A 13864-nucleotide genomic window follows, 5' to 3' on the forward strand; every position below is an offset into this window, starting at 1 on the left:
GTGGCCCTATCCCACCCTCTCTTACCCGCGTTATTTTTCTGAATTAGCAAGTCACATCGGCTGAAGATCAAGGCAGAGAAGCAATGGGAAGCTCGGTCACCCACAGCTCCTTCCCGTCCTAGGCCGTCCCAGCAGGACGTGTGAGTCTCAGGGCAAGAAATAAAAACAGCAGAGTCAGTTCTGTGGACTCTTTCCCCTGTTCTGGTAAGAAAACATGCATATTCCTGCACGAGCGGTGGATTGTGTCACTTGGGCGACTCCAGACGTGAGTTAAATGCTCTTATATCTGCATTTAGAACCGGCATCACCCAATATAAAGATGAATACAATTCATGCTAATGAGTTAAATTTTAAAATCTCCTTTATCTGGAATGACAGTAAACAGCAAGTAGCATCAGGACAGGTTGAGAGAGAGACGGTGGAGGAAAGGAATAATGTCTTACTTCAGGGCCATTAAGCACCTAAATACTGCAGCACTTCCCACCGCTGTTTGAGCAGAGGCCCCCACGTCGTGGGCGGCAGCAAGTGCCCTAAGTTACAGGCGGGCCCTGCACCTGTAACCTTGCACTGGGTGCTGGTCAGGCCCAGCGCGGCCCCCCGCTGCACGAGGGCCACCCCAACAGACAGCTGGAGGGCCTCCTTGTTGCTTATTCCTTAGATATTTTTAAAGATTTCATGTATTTATTCACGAGAGACATGAAGAGAAGCAGAGACCCAGGCAGAGAGAGAAGCAGCTCCCTGCGGGGAGCCCGATGCGGACTTGATACCAGGACTCTGGGGTCACGCCCCGGGCCGGAGGCACATGCCCAACCGCTGGGCCACCCAGGGGCCCCTTGAAGGGTGCTGTTAGTCATCCAAACACTGGGATGACAAGGGAAACAGCGCGTTTTGTCCTCATGTGTCCCCTGCTGGGGAGCGCCCCACGCTGTGCCCTCTCGGGTAGGTGCTGCCAACAGGTGCTTCCAGCAGGTGGGCCCACAGGTAGGCCAAGGCCACGCGCAGCCAGGTCCCTGCAGGGCTGACCTGTCACCTCCAGGCTGCTCCCCAACACGGAGCCCCGGCCGCAGGGTGCTCCTCCCTCTGCGTGGCCTTTCCTGGCCAGGGGTCCCCTTCCGCAGGCTTCCTAGGAACTGGAACATTTGGGGAACCCAACCACGCACTGTCAGCCCCTGGGGTGGGAGCGCTGGTAGACCGAGGTCACCATCACGCAGCCTGAGGACGGACGAGATGGGGCTGTGGCAGGTGTATGTGCCCCTGGCACTCCAGGACACAGGCAGGCAGGTGCCTCTGCGTGGGAAGTGCCCCGGGCTCCGGCCCCCAGGCTGTTGGCTATGCAGGTCCCTGGAGCGGGCCCCCCCGTCCCCGGCCACCGTTACCCCGAAGTGAAGCCTGTCGCAGGGCGGCCCCTCCTGTGGACGCTGCAGCGGCGGCCAGAGCAGGTGTGTGGAGGATGCTCAGGATGCTCAGGATGCTGGCGGTGGCGATGGGGCTGCAGAGGGCACAGGTGTTCTCTGTGGGAGCAGCTGCCGCAGGCTGGCGACTGCTGGGCGACCCGGGCTCACCTCGGGGGGGCGCCCACTCCCCGGCTTGCAGGTTTGCTGAGCCCAAGGAGACAATGGGCTGCTGAGTTCCTGAATCTGCGGATGCCGCCACCGTGGACATGGGCTGCCAAGCCCACGCATGTTGAGAGTCTGATGATCCCCCGCTGGCGTTTGCCGCTCGGGACAGGGGACAGACCAGGCTGTGGTGGCATCACAGCGGTGATGGCCTCAGGGCAGCCATAAGGTCACCAAAGTGCCCTGAGCACTCAGAGGCTACATGGACGTGACCCGACACCTGTCGCCCAGTCTTGACCAGTGGTGGAAGCAGGTCTCGGAACCATTTGTGCCAATCGGTCACTTAAATTTCACAGTAAAAGACTGGTTACTGGTAACAATGCCTCGTAAAACCTTCAGAGAGAAAGGAAAATGTGTTTTTTGGTGGACCATTTGTTTTGTGTGTGTTTGGCAGTTTTAAGTTATTAATTTTTTAAACCACTACTTTTTAATGGAAACAACTTGACCGAAAATCTGTCACAGAATTTTGAGACCCATTAAAACAAAAGTTTAATGAGAAAAAATAAAAGAAAGAATGCCCACAAGACCCTTTATAAAAGAGAGTGTTTAAGGGGCCAGTAAGTGTATGAAAAGGTGCCCAACCTCACTAGTCACCAGGAAAATGCATTAAAACCACATGGACGTGCCACCACAGCCACCGGAATAACATGTATTAGTGAGAATCTGGAACAACTACAAATCTCTCACGTCACCCGTGGGAGCAGATATTTGTACAACTACTTTAGAAAACTATTCAACACATAGCTGAACAGACACTTCAGAAAAATATTTAAGACAGCTGAACATATGTTTATTCTATGACCTTTTCTAGGTGTATGCCCGACAGAAATGCCTGTAAATAAATATACGATGAGAGACACGTATGAGAATATCCACAGCAACAGTATTCATAATGGCCAAACCCTGAAAAACCAGCGGATGCAGCTACAGGAGGAGGAGATGTACCCGATACACCGAAATAGAACGGACAACGCAGTCCAACCTGACGCACATTATGCTGGGTGAAAGAGGGAACACAGGAAAGGCACGTACTACGTGATATGTTCATATGGTGTTCTGGAAAGCACCATCAAGATCCGTCTTCAGGAGTGGTCTTAGGAAATGCCTCAGCTGCCCCAAGATCACATTCCCAAGCCTGGGGCAGGACATGAAGGCCTTCCCTGAAATTTAGGGTATCTCTGAAGTGCCTTCCGTGCTTTAGAGCGCCTGTGGACGTGGCAACCCAACTCAACTTCTACCTCTGTCCAATCGTCTTTCTTTCCTTCCCTCTCTCCCACTCTCCCTTCTTCCTTCCCACAATAATTGGTCCCTGCGGCTGCACCGTAATTGGAGTCGGCTTCCCCGGGAACCTCATCTGAGACTAGTAGTAACCTTTGAGGAGGAAGTGACTGGAGGCTGCCAGGAGATAGCCTTGTGGGGTGCCAGTAATGTTCTACATCCCGATGGCAGATGCACAGGAACATTTACTTTGTAAAAATTCAGTGAGCTGTGTACATTTTGTTTATTTTACTACTTGTATATTATGCTTCAATTTTAAAAAGCCAATGAATATACTTGAACAATGTGCATATTTGAACATTTCTCTAATTGTGCCATTAAGAAAAATTCCCAGAAAAAAAAATTCCCAGAAGTGCAATTGCTAGATCAGAGGTGGACATTCTAAATCTGGGTGCCTACTGACAAGGGGTCATCCAAAAAAGGTCTACCAGCTGACACCTTATCAGCAGAGGATGAGAATGTTCATTTCCTACATCCTTGCCAACATTGGATAGCCACAATTTTCTATCTAATATGTGAAAAAAGTAGATAAGGCTGTTTTAATATTCTTTTGCTCTTCTTTAGGATGAATTACATGCTGATGCTTAGTTGGCCAATTTTATGTAATTAGTGACGTCTGCTATATTCCTTGATTTATACCATTTCATCGTGTGAAGTAGATAAAAAGCTTAAATATTTATATTGAAAAACCAATATGCCTTCACTGAAATTTATGCAGATATTATAGAGAGGCAATCTTGAACTCAATACAAGAAGCACTTTGAAGGATTCGAGATGTCCACCTATAGAAGGAACCGCATTCTAGCTACTATTTATCCTACAGGCATTGGACAGGGTCAAGTAAAATCTAGATGACCCTTTTTCTAGGATTTGAGGCATGAGATCTAGTTTTCATTATGAATCAGATTTTCTATATTGGGTTTTTTTTAAAAGATTTTATTTATTTATTCATGACAGACAGAGAAAGAGGCAGAGACACAGGCAGAGGGAGAAGAAGGCTCCATGCAGGGAGCGCAATGTGGGACTCGAACCCAAGACTCCGGGATCACGCCCTGAGTGTGAAGGCAGACGCTCCAGCGCTGAGCCACCCAGGCGTCCCTATATTGTTTTTTTTTTTTAATTATAAAATTCAAATATATCATGATTTTAAAAAAATCAATTTTTAAAGATTTATTTATTTATTTATTTATTTATTTATTTATTTATTTATTATTCATGAGAGAGAGAGAGAGAGAGAGAGAGAGAGAGAGAAAGGCAGAGACACAGGAGGAGGGAGAAGCAGGCTCCATGCAGGACCCTGATGCGGGACTCGATCCCTGGACTCCAGGATCACGCTCTGGGCCAAAGGCTGGCACCAAACCACTGAACCACCCAGGGATCCCCCCCAAAAAAATCTCATTCAACTTCAACTTCAACCACATATCTGATTCCCAAATTTATAAAAGACGGAAAAGAGGAGGGAATGGAGAAGGCCCTGGATTAAATAGGGCAAAGCTCTCATCTCTCCTTCAAACTCTAGACCTGTATCTCTAGTCACCTGCCAGACAGTTTCAGGGCCAGGTCTTGCCGGGCCATGGGAGTCAAGAGCTCCAGAAGTCATCACCTTTCCCCTCCTCTTCTCACCCTCTAATCTTCTGAATCTGGGCTCTTCTTCCATAGCCTGCCCTAAGGGAAAGCTCTGGGGCCTTGTTCTCTTAGACCTTGAGCTCTTTCTCCCCCTCCCTCCTCATTTCCTGGTCTCAGACATCCCGTCATCCTTCAAACTCCCAGGTCAGCACTGTTGGCCACACCTCCCTCTGCCTCTGCCTCCCCCTTACACACCAATGAGCTTGAGGAACCTGCAGAATTTAAGCAAACCTAGATTTGGGGTCACAGTGAAATCTGTGCACGGCGACACTCCCTGTGCCTCAGTCTCCTCATTGGCAGGACCGTCACAGGGGGCCCTTCCAATGCGTATATGTACAAATAATTCTAAGTCAGGCTCTCATTTCCCCCTAAACCCTCTGAGGACTTTCTACTACTCCCAGGCTTCGGCATACGAGGCCTTCCTCCTGCCGCTCGATGCCTGCCACCCACCTCCACAAAGGAAATAAAGAAAAATTGGTGAGGATGTCAAAATCTTTTCTTGGATTTTTTAAAAAAGATTTTATTTATTCATTCATGAGAGACACAGAGACATAGGCAGAGGGAGAAGCAGGCTCCCTGTGGGGCCCTGGGATCAGCTCCTGAGCCAGAGGCAGACACTCAACCACTGAGCCACCCAGGTGCCCCTCTTTTCTTAGATTTTGAGACACTTAGCCCCTAGGTGCTCTTCACGGGCTTCTCATCCTTTTACCCTCAGCATGTACAGTTTAGGAACTGCAAAAGGAAGCCTGAAGGGAAACTGCATGCAAAGCACTGAGCTCACTGCTCCAGATTCTTTTCTCTGGGACGTTAAGCCTTCAGATCCTGGCTGCCCAGTCTCTAAACTCCAATTTCTCTCTCCCTAGTCCAGTCAGGGCTGCAAGCTGGAGCTCTGTCTAGGTGCCACAATGTGAATTTGAGAATACCTTGGGGGTAAGCAAAGATCTCTTGAGCAAAACACTAGTCATAGTGGGAAAACTGGAGATAACCTCAATGATCATTAATGAATGAGAGGCTAAAATAACTTGCAGCCTATATACAATGGTATGTTATGCAACCAATGAACAGAAAGAATTGGGTCTAGATGCCCTGTTATGAAAACACACAGGGTACAGGGTGATGGTATATTGTGGGGGAAAAAAAAAGAACAATGTATAAAAGAGTGATTTCATTTGTAAATTCAAAAAGTTATTTTTTAAAAAAGTCTGTAAGCAGATACACCAAACTATTCATGGTGATTATGCCAATGGATAGGATTACAAAAGAATCTTCATTTTCTGTATCATTGTAGTTTGTTTCCATATATATATATGTATATATACATATACATATATATACACACACACACACATACATACAAGAATCTCTTTTATAACTAGGGAAAAGAGTGAAATAAAGTTGATACATTTCTTTAAGAAACAGGTAACATTTTGGGGGCACCCAGGTGGCTCAGGTGGGGTCATGATCTCGGGGTGGTGGGACTGAGTCCCACATCGGGCTCTGCACTCAGCACGAGTCTGCTTGTCCCTCTCCTTATACTTCTCCTTGCTCTCTCTCACTCTCTCTCAAATAAATAAAATCTTAAAAAAAAAAAAAAACACCCAGTAACGTTTGGGCTATAGGTTATATATACCCTCTGGGATGTCAGCTTGATGAGAGCAGGGACTTTTAGATATATGACTGTGTTCCCAGTACCCAGAACGGTGTGAGGTACAAGGTGGGCACTCAGTAGTAAATAGTGGTCAAATGAATGAATATGTCCAAAAGTCTTTGACGAGAATGTTAAGAATCTCCAAGAAGTAATACACATGGTATTATGGAAAAAAATATTTTAAGGGAGATCACTTGAGTAGACACAGTACTTTCCCTGAAATAACATATATTCCTAAAGTATGCTTTAAGTATATTTCTTTCTCTGCTAAGACTTCAAGCTCCCTAATATCATGGCCTGTTGTTTTTGTGTGTGCTCTGTATGACTTCATGAAGGACTGTGTCAGGACTTTGAGCACCTAATAAATATTAACTGAATAATTAATCAATATATATATAATTAATATATATAATAGTCCAATATATATAATATATAATGGACTATTAGTCATAAAAAGTCTTGCCGTTTGCACTGACATGGATAGAGCTAGATAGTATTATGCTAAGCAAAATAAGCCAGAGAAAGACAAATACCATATGATTTCACTCATTTGTGAGATTTAAGAAACAAGAGACCGAGAGAGGCAAACCAAGAAAGTCTTTTTCTTAAAGATTTTATTTATTATATATATATAGAGAGAGATAAATACAGATATAGAGATACAGATATATATAGATACAAATAGATATATAGTACCGATATATATATATAGAGAGATACAGATAAATATATATATAGATACAGATATATATAGATACAGATATATATAGAGATGTCAATATAGATATATATAGGGATATAGATATATAGAGAGATACAGATATATATATATAGATACATATATATATATAGAGAGAGAGAGAGAGAAAGAGAGTGCGAGTGTGCACAAGTGAGGGGAGGGGCAGAGGGAGAGGGGAAGCAGACTCCCCACTGAGTGGGGAGTGACACCCCACCCCCACCCTGGGCTGGATCTCAAGACCCTGAGATCATGACCTGGGCCAAAACCAAGAGTCAGATGCTCAGCCAACTGCTCAACCAAGGGAGCCATCCAGGCACCCCAAGAGACAGACTCTTAGCTATAGAAAACAAACTGATGGTTACCAGGGGGGAGGTCGGAGGGGGGATAGGTTAATTAGGTGATGGGGATTAAGGAGGGCACTTGTGATGAGCACTGGGTGATGTATGGAAGTGTTTAATCACTATTTGCACATCTGAAACAAGTATTATACTGCTTGTTAACTAAATGGGATTTGAATAAAGAAAAGAAAAAATCAACAGAAACAAAAAAATTACTATTTGACTTTAAATAATCAAGAAGAGTTTGTTTCATACTTTTGTTTTGACATCTATTCTAAAATACCATACAGAAGTTTGAAATTCTACTTGTACTAGTTAGTGAGCACGCAAATATGTATTTCCTTCTTGTTGTCTTTTAATTTAAATCCACAATTACAAACGTATGTTTTACCTACACAGCTCTCCTGAATTATATGAGTCCATCATCATATAGAAAAATATCCAATATGAAGGATCATTTTACATAAATTAACTCACTAGTAAATGCCTAGACCACCCAATGGTAGGATGGATCCGGCTGTGGCCTGTGTTAGGAAGAACATGGTTTTCAATTGATCTGTTGAATAAAACAGAGACCAAGGCATTCCACTGAATCAAGAGGAGATGATGACATACTGGATACCACAGCGATACCCTCTTGGGAAAGGCTTCATGGTCATAAATACATTCCAGTTGATTCCTAAGATAATACTTTGAGAAGAATACAGAAGTAGAAAATGTTCAGAAGTGACCAAGAAGTGAGAATTTTCTTGTTCTGACTGGTATCATTTTTTTTCCCATCCTACAGTGTTTGTTTTCTACATGATAACTTAGGATATACCGGATCCTGTATATTAATTTTGTACATTATCATATTACATAAACCTGTTTTTAGTTCTTAAAAAAAAAAGAGATTTATTTATTTGAGAGAGAGCGAGAGCGGGGTGAGGGGCAGAGGGAGCGGGCATCTAAGCACACACATGTGGACATTGAGCAGGGAGCCCGACGCAGGGCTCTGTCCCAGGACCTGAGATCATGCCCTGAGCCAAACCCAGGGTCGGCTGAGCTGACAGCCCGGCCCAGGCACCTCGACCTGGTTAGTTCCAGCAGTTTCGGAAGAAAGCTTCAGCAAGTACGTGGAGGATGAGGATAACTGGGGGCACTCCCCTGGTTCCTTGACATGCCCAGATCAGCCTTATGAGTGAGAGCTTATTATAAACATAAACAGTAACTTTAGGGGTACCCCGGGGGGCCCAGTGGTTGAGCCTCTGCCTGCGGCCCAGGGCATGACCCCGGGGTCCTGGGATCGAGTCCCACATCAGGCTTCCTGCGTGGAGCCTGCTTGTATGTTAGGGATATTGGCTTGTAGTTTTATTTTCTTATAATATTTTTGTCTGGGGATCCCTGGGTGGCGCAGCGGTTTGGCGCCTGCCTTTGGCCCAGGGCGCGATCCTGGAGACCCGGGATCGAATCCCACATCGGGCTTCCGGTGCATGGAGCCTGCTTCTCCCTCTGCCTGTGTCTCTGCCTCTCTCTCTCTCTCTCTCTCTGTGACTATCATAAATAAATAAAAATTAAAAAAAAAAGAATTTAATTTGTAAAAAAAAAAATATTTTTGTCTGGTTTTGGGATCAAGGTAATACTGGCCTCATAAATTGAGATGGGAATAGTTCTCTTCTCTTTGGTTCTGGAAGTAATTGTATAGAAGTGGTAATATTTCTTAGTTAAATGTTTGATAGGACTTAACCAGTGAAACGGTCAAGGCCTAGAATTCCTCTTGTGGAAAAATCTTAAAGTACAAATTCAATTTCTTTAATAGATATATGCCTATTTATATTATCTATTTCTTGTTTAAGTTGCTTTGTCTTTGAAGAAATTTGTGTACTTCATCTAAGTTGACAAATTTATTAGCATAAAATTGTTCATAATATTATTATCCTTTTAATAGGACTGCTAATGATATCCTCTCTTTTTTTGTACTGGTAACTTGTATGTTCTCTTTTTATTTCCTGTTCAATCTGATTCGAAGTTTATCAACTTCATTGATCTTTTCAAAGAACCAACGTTTAATTTTATTGATTTGGCAAAGACCTTTTAGATGTGACACCAAAAGTATAATATATAAAATTAAAAAGTTGATAAGTTGAATTTTATAAAAATTAAAAACTTTGTCCTGCAAAAGGCACTGTTAGGAGAATGAAAAGACAAGCTATAGACTTGGAGTAACACTTGCAAATCACATATCTAGTAGAGACTTCTATCCAGAATATATAAGGAACTCTCAAAACTCAGTAGGAATACAAACAACCCAATAAAAATGGGCAAAAGAAAGTGTCCCCCAATAGATGAATGGTTGAATTGAAAACTTTTCTTGACATGAAATTTGTACACAAATATTTATAGAAGTTTTATTAATAATAACCAATAACTGGAACTGGCCAGACACTGTTTAATCAGTGAGTGGGTAAAAAATTGTGCTATGCCTCTACAATTAAATACTACTCAACAATAAGAACAAGCAATTGATTCATATAATATCAGTGGATCTTAAACACATATTGCTAAGTGAAAAAAGTCAGACCTGAAAGGCTACATTTTGTATGAGTCCCTCTATATGACATTCTGGAAAAGGAAAACTATAGACTCTGCTATGATGAATGGCTGGCAGTAATTGGGGGGTTAACTACAAAGTGACACAGCACAAGGGAACTTTTAAGGTGATGGAACTGCTCTTTATGTTACTGAGCTGATAGGTACGTGACTCTATGCATCTTCTAAAAACCCACTGAAAAATACACTGAAATCCGTGAATTCTATTGTACAAGGGAAGGCAACTCAAGATAAAATGCAAAATGTTGGCAAGTGATTCTAGTCGCATTACAAATTGATCTAATTGCGTTACACATGGGTGACCACGCTGAAGGTTTAGGTGAGAAAGGAGAGGAGCTGACCCAAGGATCTTTGGAAAACAGTGTTTTGACTGTATATTGCAAGGCTAAACAAAAAGCTTCCAAAACACTGTACTTGTTAGTAAACTTAATTCCCTTGGGTATTAGTAAAACTACTTAAACTACTTGTCCTGCATCATGACTTTGAACAAATACGTAAATATCTTATAAAGCAAGCCAAGTTTCTCACTGGTAGAGAAAAGCTATAAATAAGCAAAGGGGAAATGCCAGAAGAAACCCTATAATGCTGGATTGGAGTTGAGAATATCAGCATGAACTCATGTGCTGTTTTGTTTTTATATTATATAGCAGTTAGGTAGGTTCAGTAATAAATACAGATATGTATGGATAAATGGGTTAGTAAACATACATATATTTCCTACTCTGTCCACTAGAAGAGCCTAGAAGCAGTGATATCCCAGTTATAATGAACACAATCAGCTGCTTCCTAAATACCATCTTCCAATGAAAAGAACCATAGCTCTTAGGAGAAAGATTTGATTCCAGTGTTGGAACATGTAAGACGGCCTAGAGCTTCTTGTGATGCCAAAGCTCCTAAAAATAAATAAATAGGCACAGAAATAAACACAGTGTGGTATATACACCTACAATGGAATAGTAGTCAATCTTATAAAGGAAAGAAATATTGACACACACCACAACGTGGATGAACCCTGAGAACATCATTCTAAGTGAACCAAGCCATACATAAAAAGCCAAATACTACATTTCACTTATATGGGATATCTAGAATCGTTAGACTCACAGGGAATGCAGAATGCTGGTTTCCAGCGCGTGGCGGGAGGAGAAGGTGGGAATTATTATTTAATGTGTATGTAGTTTCAGTTTGGGAAGACGAAGTAGTTATAAAGATGGATGATGATGATGATGGTTGCATAACAATGTGGACATACCTAATGCTACTGAACTAGACACTTAAAATGGTTACAATGGTAAATTTTATGTTATGTATCACCACAATTTTAAAAAGAGTCTGTGAAGCAATTAACATGAGGAGTGATTTTAGAAAATATTTTGGCAAAGTTCATGGCAAAATTATCCTGGTTATATACTTAAAATTCTGCTAAAAATAATAAATTATACTCAAATTCTGCCCTGAAAAATAAAGGCATGGAAGCCAACCTAAAAAGAATGCCCAATGGCTAAATATAGAACAATTTAAGAAAGAAAATAATGAAAATATTGAATTTTATTTTTTTTAAAGACTTTATTTGAGAAAGAGCAAGGACAGGGAGGGGCAGAAAGAGAATTCTAAGCAGGCTCCACACCCAGTGTGGAGCCCAACTCGGGGCTCAATTTCAGGACCCTAAGATCATGACCTGATCTGAAATCAAAAGTCAGACGCTTAATCAACTGAGCCACCCAGGTACCCTACTTTTTTTTTAAGATTTATTTATTTATTTCAGAGAGAGAAAGAGATTGCATTTTAAATCAAAGATTTAATACTGATATAAATAAATGATTAAGAAATAAGTAGAGAAAAAAAAAGAAATAAGTGGAGAAAAGTTTTCTCTACAAAAGAATTCCAGTTAATAATGTATAATTAATAAGGACAATACAAAATCTCCATTAGAATATCACAGTAATAGTAGCTGCCAGTAAGAACCGATGAGGCTAAAAGTAATGAATAAAAGTTTAAAAGGAAATGGCAAATTTGCACAAAGCATCAGTGTCTCCTTCCACATATTGTTCATCAGAAAGGGAAAGATCATGACTTGACAGTGGAGGAATCTAGTAGATTTCACCTTTCTCAAGGGATCCAGGTCAACATCACAGGTAATGGGACATAGCACGTGTGTGCTCCTGATATGATCTGAGAAGTGCCCTTCATACCTCAGTGACATTCTTCCCCCAAAGATGTGGTCTCTCTCTAACTACGAGTTATCCTATAAACTACCAGGACTAGTACCCTAGGCCTAGTAGCCACGTAAAGTAAAGGACAGGAAGACTGAGGCACAGTCACAGATAGGACGAGACCAGGGAGATGCGAGCTTTATGTGAAAGCCTGCATTAGACCCTGCAACAGGAGAAGGATGTTGGTGGAAAGACTGGCAAGATCCACGCAGGATCTGCATCAGGGTTTAGCAATGTCGAGGTCTTTGTTTTGATCATCGTACTATACTATGGCTGTGTAGGATGTAATACTGAAGGAAGCTGGGTGAGGGAGCTCTCTGTTCCATTTCTGCAACTTCTCTGTAATAATTTATTCAAAATAAAAGATTTTTTTAAAAAAAGAGAAGACTGTAAATACCAAGTCAGGGCAAGGATATTATATGAAACGAGAAAGGAGTATCAATACTTGCAACCCCCCTGGGAATTTGATACTAACTAATAAAGGTGAAAACTTACATAATTCTATGATCTAGCAATCATAATCCTAGGTACATACGATAGAAACTCATATATATGTGAACCAAAAGACAAGTACAGGAATGTTCATAGCATCATTACTGGTAATTGTCCAGGAATGTAAATAGTCCAAATGCCCAACAGAAGAATAAAAAAAATAATGTCATTTCTTTGTATGTTGGAAATGAAATAACTCTACACAGCTTGTACTTTTGAGCAAAGGAAATCAAGTATAAAAGACTATATCCTTTTGATTCCTTGTATATATAGCTTAAAAACAGGCAAAACTAATCTGCGAGCTTACAAAGCAGAATGATGCTTATCTTTTGGGAGAAGGGAGGAGGCGTAACTCGTAAGGGTCATAAGGGAACCTTCTGGGGGATTGGTAATATTCAACATCTTGCTGTTGTGGTGATTACACAGGTTTTATCAAATTTATTATAATTTATTGAATTTTGCCCCTTATGATTTCTCTACTGTTCTATATATCATACTCTAAGAAAAAGTGTTAAAGGTGAAGAAGTATATTTTTAAAAATTACATATCTGTGATCCATAGTAAGTGCCTTGGTCTGTATTGGCTCTCTCTGGGATCTCCTTGCAGATGGGGAGGCCCTTTTGGACACCTTCTCATGAAGACCTTAGGGCAGCGTGTGTAGAGGAGGGTAGGATGCGTCATCTTACAGAAGTGCCGAGGAGATAAAATTGGCAAGACTTAGTGTTTGAAAGTGGTGAAAACTTTGGAATTTTAGGCATTAAGCCATAAAAATCTAATGAATTTTTAAACGGATTTTATTTATTTATTCACGAGAGACCCAGAGAGAGAGGCAGAGACACAGGCAGAGGGAGAAGCAGGCTCCCTGCGGGGACCTCGATGCGGGACTCCATCCTGGGGCCCTGGGGTCATGACCTGAGGCAAAGAAGCCGCTCAACCACTGAGCCACCTAGATATCCCATGAATTTTTCTAAATAGGGGAGGAACATGATGGAAGTGATATTTCTGAAAAGTTAATCTGTGTGTGGCTCATAGCATATGCTACCTTCTATTATCCATCTATTTATAGCCCTGTCTCTCTTAGCAGGTCACAAGCCTTTTGATGGAAGGGACCTGATTTTATTCTTCCTTATATATCTGGGGGTTAACTACACTACACGCCAACTTACTGTTATCCAATAAACAGATAATGATGATGATGATGTGGGACTGGACTGCGAATGGACAAGAAAACATTTTAGGAAAATACATGAAGAAAATCACACTAAAACACTTATTCTTAATTTTTTAAACCCTTATTACATCAAAAGTTGTTTACACTTGCTAAA

Source organism: Nyctereutes procyonoides, unplaced genomic scaffold (genome assembly GCF_905146905.1).
Source record: "Nyctereutes procyonoides isolate TBG_1078 unplaced genomic scaffold, NYPRO_anot_genome, whole genome shotgun sequence".
Taxonomy (NCBI): Eukaryota; Metazoa; Chordata; class Mammalia; order Carnivora; family Canidae; genus Nyctereutes; species Nyctereutes procyonoides.